The following is a 22679-nucleotide window of genomic DNA, read 5'->3' on the forward strand; positions in this document are numbered from 1 at the left end:
TCAAACTTTATTTGAATTGTTGGACAAACGACGTTCAGCATTGACAGAATGTATAAAGTCCTGTAAATAAAAATCATTGTATTTGAACTCATACTATGTACAATGTAACAATTTATTTGTAACTGAATTAAGAACTTGTCTTAACTGAGGGAATAACAACAAAACACAGCAGGATTATTAATCAGTAAGACTTATCATTACAGTCCAGGATTAACCTGAGTGTCCCAGTGTGCACAGGCACTTTTAACTAGGCCTGTTATTTGGCTGAGCAGGAAGTCTCGGGCTGTGCTGCTGAATCTGCTGGACCAGGACCAAAGACATGAATGAGGTGCCGCAAGTGAGACCGTTGGTTTGCGTTTCCAGCTGAGCATCATACAGCGTGGTCGCCAGAAGTTGTTCAGGGATGCTCGTTTCCAGTGTCCACCGCATCATCACAGGTCTAATGTAACTGACGGCTGCCGTGGTACTAATGTATGCAGAAAGTTGCAAGAACAAAGTGTTGCACACAATCCTGTTAATACAGATATGACAAGTAATATTCTAGCACTACTAAAAGCATACCTGCCTGTTAACAATAATCGTGGTCCTGGGGTACCTCCTCCAGGGCGGACACCTCAACAGATAGCTGGTCCCACCAGAGAGCACCACTCACTGCCTTCAAACCAGTCTCCCCCCCATCTTGCGCATCATCTTCGGGGCTCATCACCCGGGGCCATTATGTAATTATGATTATTCAAAAATCAATGGCAATGTATTCTACTGACTTACATGTGGTACAAAGGTGTGGTGCAAGATGGCCCGGAACCACGTCTTCATCATCCCAGGGCACGCTGTACTATAGAGCGTGCCCTGGGATGATGAGAGTTGAAGTGCTGGGCTCCCACACCTTGGACTGGCCTCTTGTAGGGAGTGATGAGGGGGTGTGGATGTTGGAGGCATGACACTCCATCTGCAAGGATGAAATGCCCTGGAGGAGGGTACATGGCCTGCTGGTACAGTGGGCTGGAGTCATGCACTGACCTGGCCAGCCCGCATATGTATCGATGAGGCCCTGATGGTCACAAACTGCCTGCAGGATTATGGAGGGGGACAATTTCCTGTTCCTGTAACACTGACCATCAGAGCCGCTGGGAGGCTTGATGCGGACCTGGCAGCAGTCAATCGCACCAGCAGCTTTCACAAAGGCTCTGTGTCTTGCCAGCTCTGCAAACCCATGAAACACGACGTGTAATAATAATAATAATAACAATAATAATTCATTTTATTTGATGGCGCCTTTCTAAAACCCAAGGTCACCTTACAAAGAGAAAAAGACATCAAAACCTACTTGTTTAAACTGGCTTATTCGCTTTAATACAGATTTTACTTGCTGTCAAATCATGTTTTTTGGGGGTTTTTTATTTGTTGTTTGTGGTTGTATTTTGCTGGTTTCTGTATTTTCATTTATTAGACTTATTGTGACTTAAATAAGGGAAGGGAATCTATATTTCTTAAGGCTGAAGGAAGCAAGTTCCAGAGCCGAGGAGCAGAGCGACTGAAAGCTCTGAGCCCCACAGTGGTAAGGCGAGCAGAAGGAACAACAAGATGAGTGGCAGATGAAGATCTGAGAGAGTGGGAAGCAGTGGTGATATGAAGCAGATCACAGAGATAAGGAGGGCCAAGGATATGAATACACTTAAACGTGAGAACTAAGATTTTAAAGTTTATCCTGGATTCTATGCGCAACCAGTGAAGCTGTGGAAGATTTGGGGTGATCTGGTCTCTAATGGGAGTCCGAGTTATGACCCGAGCTGCAGAATTCTGAAGAAGTTGAAGTTTATGGAGGAACTTATTGGGGAGACCAAATAGGAGGAAGTTGCAATAATCGATCCAGGAAGTAACAAGACTATGGATGAGGATGGCAGCAGCATGGGGAGTTAGGAAGGGACGAAGTCGGTTAATGTTACATAAGTGACTGAAATGAGAGAGTATTATAAAGTACAACACCCAAAGTCTTTACCTGCAGGGAAGGAAGGATGAGGGAACTTTCAATATTAATGGAGAAACTGTGAGATTTCGTTAAGAGTAAAATGTCTGTTTGATTACTGTTACCTTTGAGAAAATTGGAGGAGAACCAAGATCTGATCTCCATTTGTAGACCTTCAGGGGTCAGAGGGAGCTGGATGACCTGATGGTGAATGGCCACCTCCTCTGTGAGCCTGTGGACAATGCGGTGAACAGTGCAACGGGGTATTGCAAACACCCTGGAAACAACTCTGTAGGATGCTCCACAATTGCAGCACCACAACCATGCCTCCGATCCTGGTTAAGTAATTCAGCAGCACTTTCAGAGACTCCCTGCTCAGGCGAAAATCAGGCCTTGTGTCCTCATTATTAAGAAACCTGTCCGGGACTGGGACACTCAGGTTACTCCTGCAGTACAGTCTGGTCTGGTGAAGGGAAATATGGAAAACAACAAAAATTGTTTTATTGTTGGCATTATTGTGGATGTGGCTGTTGCTGTTTACAAAAATGAGTTTGTGTGTGGAAACATTATCCTCATTATTGTACTTGAGGGAAATGTACTGTAAAGGATGATGGAGCAAATATTAACATCACGTCTACAGTAAATATCAGAGTTTTAAGCTAGCAAATTGTTTTCAAATACAGACGTCAAATATCAAGGCGGAAAAAATGAATACATGTATTTTTCACTGTACCTGAACGTGGTTACGTCTCAGTCGCAACGACGAGCGATTTGTTGATTTGTCTGCGACGAGTGATTTGTTGTAGCTCTTCAAGCAGAAGTAGCGAGAACGTTTTCCGCATCCATTTAACTGACTGGGAGAAGTGGTCAGGGCGTGTACAGCTGGTGACGCAAATCTGAAGGCTAGACCGTCCCATTTCACAAGCCTCGCACTTCCAGCCTTCTCGGTCTTCGGAGGACGTGGCCCATGTAGGCCGTGAAGGCCGGATCTGTCCTTTGTGGATCTTTGATGCCTCAGAGTAATCTCCTTTATATAACATAACATGCAACATGAATAGACTATGATGAAACATGATGACAGGTTAGTTTAATCACTGATGCCTTTGTAGGATGCAGCTACTGAACTGGGACGCAGTGGTTGTTGGACACTGTGCTCTTGGACAGGTGAAGACTGGAAACGAGGTTTCAGTGCTGCGTTACCCGTCACAGCCACAGTTTACCATCCTTTAATGACTCAATGCACCACAAAGCAAAATGTGCCTGAGAGTGCTGGTCATGAATAGGGCAGTGAGTTTAGCGGGCTTGATCTGAATCCAGCAGAGCACCTTTGGGACGCAGAGATTAGCAGGATGAATGCACAGCAGAAAAATCTGCACAAACTCAATTTTATTTAAACAGAAGAGTTAACGAGTCATCTCAGGGCACGTTACACTTTAAGATCTTGGAGCAAGCAGTTGGCGACAGTTGGAGAAAAAAAAAAAAAACTTCCTTTGATGTGATGAATCGTGTCAACACGGAGCAGAATCAGGAAGGTTTCCAACATCTCGTCAAGACCTGACAGCAGAGGGAGGCCTAAACCATTACTGATATGCTGTTCCTATTAAAGTGCATGCTGGGTGTAATGAGGATTTTGTGCTTTGTAGATATACATACATTTCTGAGGATGACTCGCCCTGTCACAAAGAAAAAAACTGTAAGACAGGAAACACCGATCCACACGGCACAGATTTAGTATTTTCAGAATAAAGGCTGTAAAGTTTTCACGTTTGGGACACACCACAGGAGTGGAAGTTGTCACCTTTGTGACTTGAGACAGATGGGAACTGGAGCTTTGTATTTGTGACAGGATCTCCTTTTTTCCTTGGCATAACGTGTTGCTTTGAAAAAAGGATAAAAACAAAAAGCTGCAGTTCTGCTAATGTCCACATGAGGCTGGCTACAAAAGTCAGTCTATCCTGATAAACCTCCTGGTTAAAATGTTCAGCTTGACAGCAGAAACTGAGATGTTGATTATACTTGAAGACAGGAAGTGGGACGTGACTGTCGCATAAGCAGAGAGGAAGAATTAGATCCCGATCGAGCCGGAGCTCACCTCTCCCTGAGGTCCTTGCACAGACAGTTAAAGATGAGGAAAAATAGGGTGATTCATGTGATTTTAGAGCATTGAAAAGTGGTCTGGCAGGAGGTACAGAAAAACAGTGGGACAGGCGTAGCAGACATGTATCGAGACAGAGCAGCCTGAAGGTGTAAAGATGTTCCTGATCCTTACATGGAGTGTTTTGTATTAAGGCCTACACTTTACCTTGAATAACAGACTAACTTCATATCCATTTGTCATCTCATCCTTTGAACACTGGGACACGGTAGGTGAACATATTAAGAGGTTTCATTTTAAAATGTTGTATAGTTTGTTAGCTCTATATTTATGTTTATATTCAGGGCTCTCGTGTGACATCATGAAATATTGCTCAGCAGCATGTTGCCTCCTTTCATTCAGCTCAGTAAGTTTCTTTAGTGCACTGTGGCTCCCATTAGCATTAGCCTACTGTTCATCAGACTGGCTGGTTATTGTTTCCAGTTTGTTACTGGACTGAAACATCCTTCCTTCAGCTCTGCTACTCAAACACCAAAAACAAAAGTGCTGCTGATTATGTCCCACAGCTGATTAGTTTCCTTATGATCTTATTGATTACATGTTTATTTTATATTTCAGTACCTGCCTTCAATTTAATGATAAATTATTTGACTTTAGTTCATCCACGTTTGTTTTTTGGGGCTATTTAATAGTTCTTTCATATTTGAGCCATAATCGTGTTCTGATAAACATTTTTAACTGAAGACCAGGTGAAAAAAAGTCTAATGTTAAAACAGAGTTACTGCAATAATCTGATGGAGATGTTATTGGATTCTTTCTGTCTGCAAAGAGAACGTTGACAAGCTGCTAGTAATTAATAGGACAAATAAAAATGATACAAATAATAAATTAAAGTTACTGTGAAACTGAAGCTATTAAATGTTTCTGTGGGACCAGAAGTTCAGACCTGATGAACCTGATGAGTAATCAATTTCCTTTTATTGAATATCTCAGATACAGATGACACTTTCTTTTTTTTCTTTTTTCTTTTTCTTTTTTTTTGTGTCCCGTTTGGATCTTTAGCCATCAGAATTGTTGTCTTAAGGCCAAGAAAGATGCCAAGCGGATTTATTTTACCAAGTGGATCATCATGGCCTTGCCATATTGGTCCATTTGATTGACCTTTATTATAATTATGTATTTATTTTATTTTCGGTTGCTACAAACGGGACAGACGTGACTGGGGGATAGGACAGGGAGAAAGAATGAAAGAAAGAGAGGGAGAGAAAGAAAAACAGAGGGGAGAAGAGACGGTGAGAAGGGGGGGAAGAAAGGAAAAAACAAACAAACAAACAAACAGATGACACTTTCTGGAGGCAAAGCAAACAAAAACACACACACGACACGACTGCACGTTAAAATCCAGCCATTAAACAAGCTGTTAGACTGCAGTTTTTAAAGTGCTCATGCCTGAAGGTGACAGAGGCTGCTGTGGGTTAAACCCTGGACCGGTCACAGGTCGTTTTAGTCACCGGCTAATCTAAACACGCACGTCTCGGGACTGTGGGAGGAATCCGCAGAGGGATCCGCAGAGCCAGCTGGCGGGTTTAAACAAAAACCATCTCACTGTGACGTCTCAGCACCACGCCACCTCTTCAATCCTCTCTGAAAGCAATTTCATTGTAAAGGAAGGTGGAGGAAATCCCCAGTCTGTACAAACACTGCATCCAGCTATTAGGCAGGGCTCAGCACTAATCTCAGACAAACAGGTCTATTACAAGCTCCTTACTGCAAACTTTCCTCTTTGTGTTGTTTTCCTTCTGATGAAGCACAAAGGGAATTTCACTTTGAGGGACCCACGCCAGATTTGACTTGGGGTGTTTTGTAGATCTTTGCAATATAGTTACAAGAACTTTGAAGATGTGAGACAAACTAAACAGTCTGAATTAGGAACTTCACAGCTGTCACAGCGCGCCCAGGGCTCGACACAAGCTCGGGTTAATTTGCATGGCTGCCACTGAATGTTTGTTAGCTCTGAAATCTGTTAGTTTCATCTACAGCACGCATCATAAAACGTATGATGTTGGCGATTCAAATGCAGCTCAACAGATCTAATCGTTTTTTCCATAGGCTTCTAGAGCAAAATCCACTTCACACAAATTTAGCATCAACAGCTTGTCTATTATAAGTAGTATTGTTATTAACAGTAGTAGTACTGCTACTGGTCGGTCCAGCAAATATAGTTATATGGTGACGTTATCTTCCAGGTCAAAAGGTCGCTGTACCGCAGTAAAAACTGAACCGCAGATGGATGGAAAGTAGAGAAGTCAGAGAACTACATCGAGTTGACAGGAAACGTGTGTCTGCAACTTTAATTTAGGAATCACACTGTGGGCATCTAAATGGAGCAAAATAAAATCCCCATACAGCGCTGACAGGCGTGGTTAGGCTTGCAGGTGATTTGCTAAAGTTACACAGTTGTGTGATGGTGTGCTGTGTGGTTGGGACCCAAACGCAGGACTCTCAGAGACCGGACTTAAACTCAAAATGCAGAGGACACTTACAAAAACCCTGAAACGTGAAACCTAAACTAGACTGGAAACTAAACACAGCACAAGGAGAGGGTACGACACGACACAGAGCGAGGACAACACAGGGCTTAAATACACACTGGAGTAATCAGGGGGTGGGAGACAGGAGGGAAACACAGCTGAGAGAAATTAGACTTAACGAGACAACTGAAGCAAAACTAGAAACACTGACATGAGACACGGACTCAAAACAGTGGGTCGCTGACCCAGGACTGTACAGGACATGCTGTCCAAAAATCAGGTGCAGTCAGTTCATTGTCGAGCACAAACCCATCAAAAATGCATTTTATCCAAGTTAAATATTGGTGCCGTTTAATGTCACAAACATTAGTAAATCCATCAACGCTTGATTTAAATTCTCCTCCTTTTATTTAACCCCACAGACAGTCTTGTCACTGCACTCTCTTGGCAAACATGAAAGTCCTTTTTTAAGTGAAAACTCAGTTTGCAATGTGTTAGTAAATCTGGATTTATGAGTTTAGCCAAGAAACAATGCAGAGTGATGAAGAAAAGAGACAGAGTTATGGACGGGTCAGGTATAGAGGGCAAAACCAAAGGAAAAGTTTATATTAAGTTGAATGTGAGGAACCAGCAGTGTCCAGCAGGTTGGAGCGATTAGGGTTAGAGATGTACTAAGATGATGGCAGGAGTACTGTGAGGAGCTGATGAATTTAGGAAATGAGAGATGAGATTGGGTTTAGTGAAACAGGAAGTGCAAAGGATTTGTAAGGAGCAGAGATGGGCAGTAATGCGTAACGCGTTACTGTAATCTGATTACTTTTTTCAAGTAACGAGTAAAGTAAGGGATTACTATTGCAAAAAAGGTAACTTGATTACTTGTACTTTCCCGCAGGAACGCTGCGTCACTGCGTTACTAAAACCGTGATTTTTTGTGAGCGTGTCTCATGACAGTGACGTAAGCGAGTGCGACGTTCGTGACAACAGCTGTGTGCAGATCAACAGGGGATCATATATCGAGTGCGGAGAGAGTGTGAGCGTGCAGCGTTTAAAGCGTGGAAGTACTGACCTTACTTTGAGTTTGATTCTGTAAAAAGTGACAAAAACATTAGCGTCCGCTGCTCACTGCGTGGGAAGAAAACTTCTTTTTACAGCAAAAAAAACCCCCTAAACATCCGAGCAAGCACCGAGTGCGCTGCCACGGGAATGTGAAACTCCCAGATCCTTCCACTGACCGCTGCAGCAAACCTCCGCCTGCCGCACTCCTGCTTTACAAGTGAAAATAGAGCAACAGGACCGCTAGTCTTTGATTTTATTTATTTTCTGCTGTGTTTCACTTGCGTTTATTTGAAAGACTGAGTCTAAACACACAAACCTATTTTATTTCATGTGCTGGAGTTGTGTAGAAAATAGGTTTAAATGTTAAACAAATTTCTTCCAGTCAGAGACTGTTGCAGATAATTTAATGTTTGCTTGATGCATAAAGTTAAAAGATTAAAACTAATAAAACAAGTTTAAAAAAGAGACTTTTCCATTTGATTACATTTTGTATGATGGATTATGCAGAAAAAGTAGAATTGGGCTGAAAGATCTATCGCTTTATCACCTATTCAGGTTGTAATTTTTTTTAAGTAACTAAGTAACTAATTACTTTTGAAAATAAGTAATCAGTAAAGTAACGGGATTACTTTTTGGGGGAAGTAATCCCCCAGTTTTGGTCAAGTTACTTTTTTCAAGTAACTTGACCAAAACTGGTAAGGAGTTGTGACTTTTCAATCACAACTCAATGAGAAAGTGGTGGAAACCTTCACCTTGAGGCTTCAAAGTGACCCTACACCACCCAACAGGTGATGTCCTGTCCATGTTTGTAGAGTCTATGGGAGAGATGGAGGCAGATGATCCACTGTGCTGACACCTGAACAGAACAGCTGAAAGAAAAACAAATCTGTGGTGCCACACTTTTCAATCTTTGAATTCAGGTGTGAAGTTTCGTGTTTCTTGTGGTCTATTTGTAAACTTTTACTAAATATGGAATATTTTTATTAAATGCTTTAGTATTTTTCCTACGTCTTGACCTTTCACTCAAACACCAGCAGGACACCTAACTTCAACTCTCACACTTATACAAATACCCCCCTACCTGGGGGGTCAGCAGGTCTTTGGTCCCTCCCCCTGACAGGTAGATCTGTTATCGGTCAGTCTGGTGACACAGAGGATAACAAAGCGGGATCAACATTCCTGCTGTCTGAGTGTTGGTAGCAGATAACTGATTGGTTCTTTTGTGTGAAAGAGGTGGAGCCTATTATTTGGAGCTGTGGGTGGCTGCTTCAGATCAGAGCCAGCGTGGAAACGTATTTGTGCTGTCGTCTGTTGTGATGTTTGAACTCACTTTAACTACAGAACTGTGAAAAGTGTGATTGTGATTTATGTTGTGAGCAAACTATTAACATCTGTGGATGTAAAAGAACCAACGCCAGATAAAGAAAGTCAGACGAAAATCTGCTGTCACAGATTCTCCATCTGTCCACTTCAGTGCTTCAAGTCTTTTTGGGGAAACTACTTTTGTAACATTTAAAAGGCTTCCCCTGGAAACAAGGTGAAACACAAACTGTGATACAAACAGGTTTTTTATTAACTGCTCCACCACTCCTTCATCTAACCTACGAGTACTGTCAGCATCCTATATATCCAGTGTGTTCTGACAAAATGGCAGAACTGACACGCAAGAATTACAGTCAGTTACCAAGAAAAAGTGTTTCACTTACTAGTTAAATACACGTTTTTTGGGGGGCAGAACAATAAAAGCATTCTCTATGGCCTCATCTTGAAAGTAGAGATAGTTTCTGTCTCCTGAATCCAAACTGGAAGCTGGTTCCACAGAAGAGGGGCCTGAAAACTGAAGGCTCTGCCTCCCATTCTACTTTTAAATAATAAAAATCATTTAAATTCCACATATTGCTGCACGCACATTTTTCTTGAACATAACACAACATATTGAGTTGGTGCAATATTCTGTTACAGTTTTCATTTTGGGGTCAAAATGACCTTTGAATGTTTTGTTAGTGACGATGATGATCTCACGTTCTCCTTGCTCTACACGTCATACATGACTGACTGGGACAGATTTAAAGAGACGTTATCGCGACATCAGTTTGATATCCTCACTTTGGAGTCTCTCATTTGCTAATGTTTGATTTCATTGATGCCGGCGTCATTATCATCTGTTTGTGTCTGGCTTTTCCCTCCTTTCTGTGAGATAAGAACGGCTGGCAGCCTCTGCTTCCAATATCTCAACAAGTCACGCTACATAACACGAGTGTGTTAAAATCTCTGTCATACGCTCTGACAGCGGCTGGATTTGGTAACAGCAGCAGTTGGATGAAACTAACAGGGAGATTTGTTTGCAGCGGCTCAATTGTTGGCTCACTTTTTACATTTCAGTCTTGTTTAAAAATGATTTCTCTCTCTCTCTGTTTGTATCTGTAACTTCTAAATCCTTTTATAAATAGGGGGTTGGGAAGTACATCTGTAACTGGAAGGTCGCCGGTTCGATCCCCGGGCTCTCTGCCCTGGTCGTTGTGTCCTTGGGCAAGACACTTCACCTACCGTCTACTGGTGTTGGCCAGAGGGGCCGATGGTGCGATATGGCAGCCTCGCCTCTGTCAGTCTGCCCCAGGGCAGCTGTGGCTACAACTGTAGCTGCCTCCACCAGTGAGTGAATGTGAGAGTGAATGAATAGTGGAATTGTAAAGCGCTTTGGGTGCCTTGAAAAGCGCTATATAAATGCAATCCATTATTATTATTATTATTATTATTAAATTAACGGAACAAAACTGGCCTTTAACCAGACTCCATTTCAGCAACACTGTCAGTATTTAAGTGCAGTGTGATTTCTGAAAACAAAGAATTGTGCCATCTATGTTTAATAATTATTTTTAATAAATAATTAATGAGTTTCCCTGTGTACTCTGAAACCTGTTGGAATACGTATCACTGCTTTCAGTGTTTTCTTTATGGAGTAATTATAACGTTTAGTCCTGAGGTTAAACATGTAACCACAGTGTTTACTGAATAATGTATATTTAAATTAAACTGATCGTCTGACATCCTCAGTCTCATGTTGTGATCCAGTGAAAAATAAAGATAAAAATGCCAATGTTCACATTTTGGACAGAGAGGACAGATGGTTTGAAAGAGGAGTGAAAGAAGCATCTATGTCCACTGTGAGCGACCATCTTTGAACAGAGGCGGGGGTTTACGACACCAACTGTCTGCCATCTATAATCCAGGTTTGAGATCCCTTCCCAGACGCCTTAACGCCCACTCACATCCTGGGCCATCTGACCTCAGGAATTCGCATGATAAGGTGGGGCCAGGTTTCACAATGAACACACCCGAAACTCTGGCTGATTGGGACCCACACCCAGTTTCACACCTTGGCTCAGGCGATTAGAGGATCATCAGGGGGTCCTTTTGTCCCTCTGTGGGGGGAAACTCCCACTGGGTTTATATCTGGGACTCTCCACCATTTGACCTTAGAACTGAAGAAGCTTCTCGGATGAGAGGTGAAACGTCTTCAAGTAACTTAAAGAAGTCCAGACGCTTTTCTTTGCAAGCTCCTTTGACCTGGATGACTGAGAACCTTCACAGACATAAAAATGGTTCAACATCTTCCTTCCACTTATCGTAGCTATTTGCCAGCTGTGGCATTTAGTTCTTTTTATTTAATATTAAACAATCTCAGATTTCAACTCAATGCTGTCATGTTAAAAAAGAATAAATAAATACACCACTACTACTATGCTATATATGTGGAGTCTCTCCGGCTTCCTGCCACAGACCAAAGACATCCATGTTAGGAGAACTGCACAGGGTTAGCTTAGTTAGTAATTCTAAATTAGCTGTTGGTTTGAATAAGAGCGTGAATGCTCTTCTGTCTCTCTGTGATAGAGCTTTGAGTGTACTCTACTTTTTGGATCAGGCTGCCGGCCACACATCCGGCTTTTTGGACAGTATCATAGATTTAGCTACCCCCCCAGCAGTATATGAGACAGCTGAAAGCAGGTAAGCTAGTGTCAGTAAACATTAGAGAAAGACAGCTCAGGGCTTAATCTGATCCCAAAACCACTCCATGACTCGAACGTCCCGCTGATGCTGTACTTTAGCATTAGCAACTGAGAGACTCCAGAACAATCGGATGTTGTTAGCATAAAAAGTTGCCTAGCACACGTTTAAAGTGCTGCGTGCGTCTCCGTGTGGATCCCATGTGTCGTCTCAGGAGGGAGATTAGTTTCTCATTTGGCTGGCCGGCTGACCTTCAGCCACGTACCCCCATAAAGAAGAGAAAACGAATCTCAGATGCTTTCATTTTGCATAGGAGGTGAAAACTTGACGGAAAAAGTTAAATTTTTGGTCACTGTGAGTCCAGGGGGCTGTTGAGTTTTCATTAAACCAGGTTCCAGACTGAGGTTTAATGTACAGCTTTGGATGAGAGACTTTAAGGAGCTCCATCTCTCCATCCAGTCTGCAGGGACACGCCAGTTTTAATATCTTCCCCCCCTCCCCAGCGCAAGAGCTGAGGTCTATTTGTGGTTTGTGTGTGCATCCTGTGTTTGCATGTTTGTGTGTGCGTGTTCTCCCCATGCAGGCGGCACTGTGTAAGATGGATGTTCAGAGCATTTTTTCCTCTCCGCGGGGGCAGACCTTACATATAATAACCTCGAACCTTTCAGTGCCGCCTTTTTGGCCTCACTCCATCACGCGGCGAGGAACTCTCTCTGTCCCCCAGCGTGCAGCCGTCTGTCTCTCTGCTGCTGGCAGCTCAAAGCTGTCCCGTCATATTTCACTCTTTATGTCTCTCTATATTCAGCTGTTGATTGCTGTGTTTCGAGTGCATATGGGTTCAAACCGGATGACTGTATGTCTCTCTGCCTTTGTGTTGCTCTCGCTGTGCGGTGCTTTTAACCATCAGGGAAGGAGGCAGTGAGAATTGGCCATGACGAGTGTTCGGCTTTGGTTGGTTATGTACTTCAATGTGTCAGGGACATCAAACGGCTCGAGATTTGAAGCGTGAAAGGCTGTGCTTATACATCAGAGGACAATGGTCTTTTTATATGTTTCTTTGCAGGTTTCAGCACTTTGAAATAAATGTATAGAATATGAAAGTGCTTGTTCTTGCGTCATCGCCTGATGGTCGTAAATCATTCTGGTTTAAAGCTAATTCACTAATGGGGAAGTCTCCATATGTTTCTATTCATTCTGTATTTTAGTTCAATAAAAGGTTTTTTTTCTAAAACTGGTTGTGTTCAGAAACCAGTTCACCGTTCTTCCAGCTGGCCAAATGACCAAAATCTCATATCCCGATATAAGACATTTATCGCCCGACAACGATATAAATCACAAACATTTTACATTTTCTGTAAATTCTGTGAATCTCAGCAGCTCGACTTGAGTGAAGTGTTTCCAGCTGGGCGTCGTGTAGCTGCAGTCGAGTGTTGGTTATTTTAAATAAGAGAAAGAGAGAACTTTAAGCAATTCTACAGCGACCATCAAAACCATGAAAAAATATCGCCGTAAACAGTTTATTTTGCGACACCACGAAACAAACGATAGCGTGAAATGAAACGATAGACGTTTTCATATCGTTATCTGATATATATCATTATATTGTAGGTGCCTTCATTTTTGTGAAGGTAACAAATCCAGACTTTAATTTTCTTGAGAACATACAGTCGTCCAAACTGTTCCAATAATTCAAAGTATAAAGAGTATTTTTATGCCGAGTCTCGGGGTTTCCTTCACTTTGAAGAACCTCAAAGACTGACTTGGCAAATTACCCCTGTGAGAGATTAGCAGCACAACAGTGGAGCCTTTGTATTTACTGTTGTGTGACTCTGATGTTTGAATGGTTTTTCTTTAATGGGACAGTGTACAGAGCGTTTGACAGTTATTTATTTCACATTAAGAATGAAAGAATTTCTCCCCTCGACTTCCTTTGTTTGCTCCCTGTTGTTCAATAGTGCTGTCAAGCTCACTCACACTAAATTCAATCAATCTTACAGCAAAATGAAAATGTTTAACCCAAAGTCTTAATTTCATTCCAGACTTGCTCAGCAATCATTTTCTTTACATGTGAGGTGGACACAAAGCAGCTCAATCACAGAACGGCACACTAACTGTTGTAGAAAGTAAAGGTTAAGGTCCCTTTCATGGCAATAAAAAGAAAAAAATACGATTTGATGAGAGTTAAACTAACTCGGCATGTTATTCATAAACCACTTGTCAAAGTTTGTATCATAAAGATCCTCGATGGGACCTGAACTGCCAACTTTACTGACTGATTCCGTGAACCAGACTAATTCCTGTTGTGCTTAAACATGTCCCATCACTACCATCCCCCCTCGTCTTTTGCATGATGCAGTGGTTGTGTGCAGTAGCTTCAGATTACATGGTGGCAACAGCCCCTTTCTTCACCTCCTTTATCGTCGTGGTGACGGCCAAAGATTAAAGGCGTTTCTTCGTAGGATGACGAGTGGTGCGCTGGTCAACACGGTCGTTAAAATTAACCACTATTATCAGTTTTCTGGCGCGCTCAGGTTGTCCATGGTCCTTTCCCAAACCTCACCCAGTGTTTTTGTTTGAATAACAAAAAGACTGATTACAGGTCACTGCTAGTTGTGTTGATGTTGGGGTTTTTGGAGCCTGTAGTTTGTGTTGCAGAGGATAACCGACAGTGTTTGCAGTCACGGATCCTTAAAGTCTTACAAACGCTTTTATGAGAAAATCTGGAGTTTTATTTTCTTTGGGCCGTTTTATCAGCTTTGGGATTTGTTTTGAAGACGCTGTGAGCGTCTCAGTAATTTGAAACCAGACCTTTAAACTCACATAAAAAGTAAAGTCATCAACAGAAAAAACAGACTTTTTAATCACAGTAAGTTTTACCTGAGTGACTCATTACAGGCTCTCTGTGCTTTCACGTCACATTGAAAACGAGCTTTTCCCACCACAGTAGTGCGTTCTGGTCTTTTAAACTCATCGGTTGTGTTTTCTGCAGGCCTCCGAGTCTCTCGCTGTTATAAGGATGCACTGGTTTAAAAAACAGAGGCCGTCACACAGGATGTCAGGAACGCTCCGTGCTTTGCACTTGATTTTGTTCTTGGAGACGACAGGCAGACATGGGCACAAGAATTAAACTTTGATTGATGGCTTGGTTTAGTGATTTCCAAACACAAACACGCTTGCAACTGCACACTTTTTGGACGATGGTTTCTTTACAAGACAAACTAAATCATCCCGTTTCTAACAGTGTAAAACAGAGTGGTGACACTGAGCTAGTCTGATGATTTTACTCCTTCAGAGATTTGTTTTCTGGTGTTACCATCAATATGATGGTCTGAGTGCTGCTTTTAGACTTCTTAGACTTACCTTCATGGGTTCTTTCACAGCTTCTCTGTTTGGTTTGGATAGTCAAATCTTTTTGTTGATCTAGTTGCACTTTAATATCTCATACGTCACACATGAAAAAAACTCACCATCTTGCTTCTTTAAAGTCATGCTGGTGATTTGAGCTCCACACAGAGAAAACAAAACAGAAACAGGAAGTAAACAAGAAGCCAGGAGAACACAGGAACTTGACAGAGGGGAAAACAGACATCATTGGGGAAAAAGAGACAGCAAACAGGTGATGACAATGACAGGAAGTCACACACGGAGGTTTATTCAGCTGTGTGAAAACTATAACTTTAATCTCAGGCATACCGATTTACCCAGGAACAAAGAGCACTTGGCTCTCACACTGCAGGCCTACTTGTTGTTCCTAGAGTATTTAAAAGTAGAATGGGAGGCAGAGCCTTCAGTTTTCAGGCCCCTCTTCTGTGGAACCAGCTTCCAGTTTGGATTCAGGAGACAGACACTATCTCTACTTTCAAGATCAGGCTTCAAACTTTCCTTTTTGCTAAAGCATATAGTTAGGGCTGGACCAGGTGACCCTGAATCCTCCCTTAGTTATGCTGCAATAGACGTAGGCAGCCGCGGGATTCCCATGATGCATTGAGTTTTTCCTTTCCAGTCACCTTTCTCACTCACTATGTGTTAACAGACCTCTCTGCACTGAATCATATCTGTTATTAATCTCTGTCTCTCTTCCACAGCATGTCTGTATCCTGTCTTCCTTCTCTCTGTCACAGTCTGGTGGAGGCAGACTGCACGGAGTGACGTAGAGGACCCAAAATGCAGACAGAACTGGACGTGGAAACACTTGAATTAACAAAAAGTGTGCCGTTTAATGAGGCTGGTAAAAAAAAAAAGGTACAAATAAAGGGCAAGGCAAACTGAAGAAAAACTAATATTAACCTAAACTAGGTGAACTAAACAAACAACAAGAAAAACCTAGACATGAAACTTGGAACCATGGCGTGGAGAACGTGACGTGAACAACAGACGACCTGACAAAGAATGAACAGAAACACACAGACTAAATACACACAAGGGCGATTAGGGGCGATCGTGGCTCAAGAGTTGGGCGTTCATCTTGTAATCGGAAGGTTGCCGGTTCGAGCCCCGGCTCCGACAGTCTCGGTCGTTGTGTCCTTGGGCAAGATACTTCACCCGTTGCCTACTGGTGGTGGTCAGAGGGCCCGGTGGCGCCAGTGTCCAGCAGCCTCGCCTCTGTCAGTGCGCCCCAGGGTGGCTGTGGCTACAATGTAGCTGCCATCACCAGTATGTGGATGGGTGGATGATTGCGTATAGTGTAAAGCGCTTTGGGGTCCTTAGGACCAAGTAAAGCGCTATACAAATACAGGCCATTTACCATTGGGGAAGTGGAAACACATGGGGAAACAGCTGACACTAGTCTGACATAATGAGACAAAGGAAGCAAAGCTGACTACACTGACATAGGACACAGACCTTCAAAATAAAACAGGAAACAGGAGAGGCAGACATGACAATATAAACTTGACAACAGGAGACGCGCAGCATGAAACACATAAAGGGAGAAGGAAACTTAAACACAGGGGTAGAAAACACAAAGGGAACCTAATAAACAAATTAACTTAGCTACCCTAACGAACCTGAACATAACATCCAAATAATCCAGACAATTCTTTATTTTGACACACGTTGACCTATCAGAGAGATAAAGACATCCAATTAGTGAATTGAGATGAGAAATTTAATTTAGAGAGTTTTAATGACACATGTCATATCATACCATACTCCCCCAATGCAAAGCTGGAAAATAACTGTAAAAAAAGACAAAACCTCTTTCTCAGTGTATGCTGCTGCTTCATTTTCCATCATATTTGCAGAGATCTGGGAGATCTTGTGACTTACAGACAGGCTAACCTGCGCTTGACCAAAATAAAAAGACAGTTGATGCTTTCTTCAGATGCACAGCCAGACTTTAGAAACGTGCTACGTCCTGCAGAGCCAATAAAAATGTGAGGCATTTTATCAGTATGACGATGTGGGACGGGAGGAGAGGGGATAAAAATACTCTGGTAACCCCAGTACAGCCTCAGAGCCTCACAGCGCTGCAGCATGGAGTCTACATCCATAGCATCGTACACACTGTGCAGGGACCTGACATCCTGCTTTTCTTTAATTCCACATTGACTCAAGCCTGTGACTGTAATGTCAGTTAGGATCTCCATGTGGGTGAGCTCAGGTTAATTTGAGCGACGAAGATTACGGCAAGATCTAACCTATCGGGACGTCGGATTTTCTCTGCCGTGCTGAGCATGCAAAGACGAAATTTAGCACATCTGAATAACAGTTGGCGTTTACGTGCTAAGGCCAGAGATGTGCCGCATGAGAGGGGGGGAACTGCAAAGAGGCAGTAAAGTCAAGAAGACAGACAGATAATTATGGAGGGACACAGCGTGAGAGGCGTGCAGACACGCAGACAGGCAGAGGGATAAACACACACAGAAGATGAATGTTTCAAAGCTCGTTTATGTCTTCGGGGAGCTATGAATCTCCTCATCCAGCTGTTACATATTTTCTATGCTCCATTTGCAGTGGGTGGACATCCGCTGTGAACCTGCTGAACAGCCTCACAAGTATTCCTCCTCACCTAAAGCGACATCTGGGTTTGGAGAGAGGAGGAGTGGTGGGAGGAGATGGCAAGAAACAGAGGATAGTCTTCACAGCTTTAATGTGACGGGAATTTGTCACGTATTTTAGGCTTCAGCTGTGAGTTGTTTGCTGCACTTAAACCGGAGCAGCTTATAATAAATGACGTGTGAAAGGTCAGAGGCTGTTGTTCCGTACAGCGCAGTTTCCACTGGTGTTTTACAGGATTTGGGTTTTCATGTTGAAACATCAGAGCTTCATTAATATGCAGCTGAAGTTGAAATTGTTCAAAGTAACCCGAGTCTGTGATTGGCCACAGAAAAGAGTGTGTGTGTGTGTGTGGGGAGTACGTGGGTGTGGTGCAGGCAGCGTAAGAAACAACCCCAATGCAGCACTAATGATTCAGAAAGACCTGACCAACCCTGCTGGGAATCCACCACAGGTAGACTTCAAACAGCAGAGAGGCAGAGAGGCGAGAACACACCCAGAGAAAGAAAGTAAGAAATGAACAAAGGGACTCAGCAGCACGTTACTGATGTGTTTTTGATGCTTTCAAATTGGGACTATGGGGAAGCAGTTTGTACATAATGAGGTGTGATTCTGGAGGACGCTGCACAGATGAGACTCAATCAAACTCTGTTTACCTCTGATTTTATATTCTCTGTGCAGGTGTTTTATTTGCATGAGGAGACACACACACACATGCTAAACAGCACGCTTCCCGTTTCAACACGGAAAATCAAATAAGATCAAATGTGAGTTATTGCCTCTCTACAAGTGCCTCACACGCAAGGTACATGCGACAAAAAGATGAAAACTGCTCATGTAGCATGCGACAGGTAAGCTGTACGGCGCTGCAGCTGGATTATTATTGCTGGACTATTGTAATCTGCAACAACACCATCTGTACTGTCAAATATGAAGCTACACTTAAAATATGAATAATACAGTTAGCTATTTAGACGACTTTCCACCTGTAATCTCCAGTTTCTGCTTTGTCACTTGTCCCGATTCTTTCATTTTGAGGTCGAGAACAAACCAACAATGGTCCAGATGAGTTTAGTCAAAACAATGATTTTATTGAACACACGCGTGGGGAGATGTAAACAGTGGCATCATCAGCAAAGAGCTCCGCTAGAAAACACAGTTCCAATTGGTTTTGTATGTCAGGGCTCCGCCCCTTCTTGCGTCAGTAGATAACATAACATGCATCAGTTACAGTTAGTGACAGTTAGACAAGTTTCCGTTATCAGCAACATTTTGCCGTACATGGCTGTTTCAACCGTCTTACCCTCCCGATGTTTCCTGTTGATTTGTTCTCTTCATGCTTATCTTTAGCACATCCTTTACCAACTGCTGCTATGCAGGAACAAATGCAGTTACAAGCAAAATGTATCTCTTACCTCTGACCTACAATTTCATCTACTGTTATTTGTGTCTGTAAGCGTGTTTGCATTGACCTTTCTGCACTCTGAGTCACTTTAAACAATATGTCAGCCTGGACCGTCACGCCAGGCGAAGCTTATGACCTTAAAAAGACTGAGCGCCAACTCTCATGAGCACATTTGCAATGTGTGTATGAAAATGACTACAGCTACTTATTTAATAAACGTCTTAATAAACTGCAGCTAATAGAAGCCATGCTTATAATGATGTGTTTTCCACACACTACACTGCTGCTGGAATCAATATTATAATAATCAATTCAGAATAAATAATCTTTCAGTATCTGCCAGTATTTCAGACTCTTGTGGTTCAATTACAACTGGAAGGTTGGCCAAGGTTTCAATAAATGTGTCAGATTTTAACTCCTGTCTTCATTTAATGGCTGCTGCAGATCTGTGGCTGTGGCGCTACAAATAAAAACAAAACCAGAATTTAATGACATTTCTTTTTTTTCTTTTTTTAGGTCAAGACAGAAAAATATGTCACAGGAGCGAGAAAGTGTTGTAGGGCCTTTAAAGGGAGACAGTTGGCTGATATGATGGAGACATAATGTAATGTTAGAGATACTGTGTGTGCTTGAGTCCAGGTACATTAGAATTGGAGAAAGGAGAGAATGTAGCCGGGCAGGATCAGATGGTATTCAGTAGAACGGCTGAGGACAAGGAGACAAGGAATGAGGAAAGACAAGAAAATGGTCAAAGTAAGAGTTTAGCAAAGAAAAAGGGGGATAGTCAGGCAGACGAAGAAAAGTAGACATGAGTATATATATATATATATATATATATACTGTGTGTGTGTGTGTGTGTATACAACAAACACAATTGTTTCCATAGCTGCTAGTGTTGATGGAAATATCAATGTGTAGCTGGACACTAAGGAAGATTGGTTAGACAAAGTGCTGGAAAGGATGTGCAGCAGGTTAGTATGATTATGGACAGAGATGGAAATGTACTAAAAAAAATGAAGAGAATGTGCTGAGCAGGTGGTAGGAGTTCTCTGAGCAGCTTCTGAATATAGAAAATGATGAAGAGACAGTAGGATGAACTGGTACAGATTTTGAAGAACAATGGTGATGTACAGAGCTGTAGTAACTACTACTTAATACAGTTTACTCAAGAAACATAAACTGATGAGATGTACCATGAAGATACTGAAAGAGCTGTTTGTCTCAAACTCAGTAGTCACTTGAAACTCTCAGTCTCCCGTGGAAAAAGGAAATCCAGGTGAGTTTCTTCTGATCGCCTGAGGCCGTCATTATTGTGTGAACTACAAACACAGATGCAGGTAGAGGAGGAGTAACAGCTGAAAGACATGAAATTCAACATCATATTCCAAAAGTAAAAGTAAAAGTGTGAGATAGTAGCAGCAGAGCTGCAGTTGAGTCCCGTTAGAGTGTAAGAGAAGATTCTCCAGAGTCCATCAGGTTTCTCTCAGCACCACTGGTGAGTGCATCTGATCGCATTTCCTGTTTCTACACAAATCTTCACTCCACTCAGTTCATTTCATGCTAATTCATCTATTAGCGACACATCCACTGTCAAAACATTCGAGCTGCTGTTTGAAAATTTTGTGGATTTTGTAGATGACATATATACCTGTATAGACTATATATATACCTATATACCTACAGTTGAGTGTTTTTATATATTGGAGTATTGGAATTGGAAAACCAATACTCTGGTAACTCCTGTAATGGGGTTACCAAGTATTTTTATCCCTTTTCCTCCTGTCCCATATCATCATACTGATAAAATGCCTCACATTATCGGCTCTGCAGGATGTGGCACGTTTCTAAAGTCTGCCTGTGCATCTGAAGAAAGCATCAACTGTCTTATTTTAGTCAAGCGCAGGTTAGCCTGTCTGTAAGTCACCGAAAATGAAGTCAAGTCAAAGTCAAATCCAAATGTACTTATATAGCACATTTCAAACAACAACTGTTGACCAAGGTGCTGTATGTTTAAGATAATTAAAAGAAATTAAAACACAGGGAGACATGATAAGAATCATAAAAATAGAAGATTTGAGTAAGAAATAAGATAAATAAAAGTATTAGAAACTCATTCTGATTTAAAAGCCAAGGAATAAAAATGGGTTTTCAGACAGGTTTTGAAAGTGTCCAATGTTGGGGAGGTCCTGATGTGAAGGAGCAGTCACAGCAAAGGCCTGATCTCCTCTTTAATCTGGACCTCTGATCCACAGACCTCAGGGATCTTGCAGGAGGAGGAGAATATGAATGAGGTATGAGGGTGCTAACCCATGCAACGCCTTAAAAACAACTAATAAAATCTTAAAATTAATTTGAAAACAAACTGGCAGCCATTGTAAGGATGCCAGTATGGGACATATGGGTTCTCGCTTGCGTGTGCTAGTTAGCAACCGTGCTGCAGCGTTTTTGACCAGCCAAGATTTCCTGTGTCTTCACTTGTTGTTCCTGAAGTTTCCATAAATCAACAGAATTATAGTGACTGTCAGACAAAGCTGAGTCTCTTTCTAGATTATTTTAAAGAAACAGAAGAGTTTGGGATATTTGCACACCTTTCACTCACCTGCAGGCTTGGCATTTCAGCCGTCACTCTGCATTTTCTTTTTCAATATATTATTTTAATTTTTCCAGCAACCCCATCAACGAACAAATACAGCTCAAGTGCTGAGATAATAGGATAAGAAATAGCACAATAATAATAATAATCCATCCATCCATTCGCTTCCACTTATCCTTTTCAGGGTCGCGGGGGGCGCTGGAGCCTATCCCAGCTGTCATAGGGCAAGAGGCGGGGTATACCCTGGACAGGTCGCCAGTCTGTCGCAGGGCCAAACAACCATTCGCACTCACATTCACTCGCACATTCACACCTAGTGGCAATTTGGATTATCCAATTAACCTATCCCCACAAGCTGCATGTCTTTGGACGGTGGAGGAAGCCGGAGTACCCGGAGGGAACCCACGCAGACACGGGGAGAACATGCAAACTCCACACAGAAAGACCCCGGCCTGATGGTGGAATTGAACTCAGGACCTTCTTGCTGTGCGGCAACAGTGCTAACCACCGTGCACTGTAATATAATTACATAATATAATTATTATTATAATAATAATAATCAATAGAGAAAGACAAAAAACCCCAAAAAAGTTAAAATTAGAAACTACCAGTATCCATAATGAATTAAATGTCATGAATACGTAATAAACAGAGAAATTGCAGTGCCATGGTACGTGTTCACATAATGTGAGCTTTCTCAAGGTAATTAAAAAATGGAGTCCAGGACTTTGAGACAACATTTGCTGCAGATGTTTGTAGGTATTGAACTTTTTCCATTTGAGTGACTGATAACATGTCATTGAGCCAGACACTGAAGGAGGGTGGAACAGTGGACTTCCTTTAGGATAAGTCTTTTCGCAATCATCATTCTGAGATCAATTGGCACCCGCACAGTTGCAGGGATAGTTCTGGAACGTACGCAGCCAAAAACTGCAATTTCTGGATTGGGTGAAATGGAAATCCCATAAGCTTTAGAGTACCAATCAAATACTTTGGACCAGAAATTGGTCAATGAGGGGCAATGCCAGAAA

At 42.2% G+C, this 22679-nt stretch overlaps 1 pseudogene; it reads right to left on the bottom strand.

Annotated features, from left to right (window-relative positions):
• Window positions 1–568: 568 nt before the first annotated feature.
• Window positions 569–22679, bottom strand: part of LOC146387812 (uncharacterized) — a 58931-nt pseudogene continuing 36820 nt past the window's right edge.

Source organism: Perissodus microlepis, chromosome 5, assembly GCF_051167445.1.
Source record: "Perissodus microlepis isolate ML-2025 ecotype Zambia chromosome 5, ASM5116744v1, whole genome shotgun sequence".
Taxonomy (NCBI): Eukaryota; Metazoa; Chordata; class Actinopteri; order Cichliformes; family Cichlidae; genus Perissodus; species Perissodus microlepis.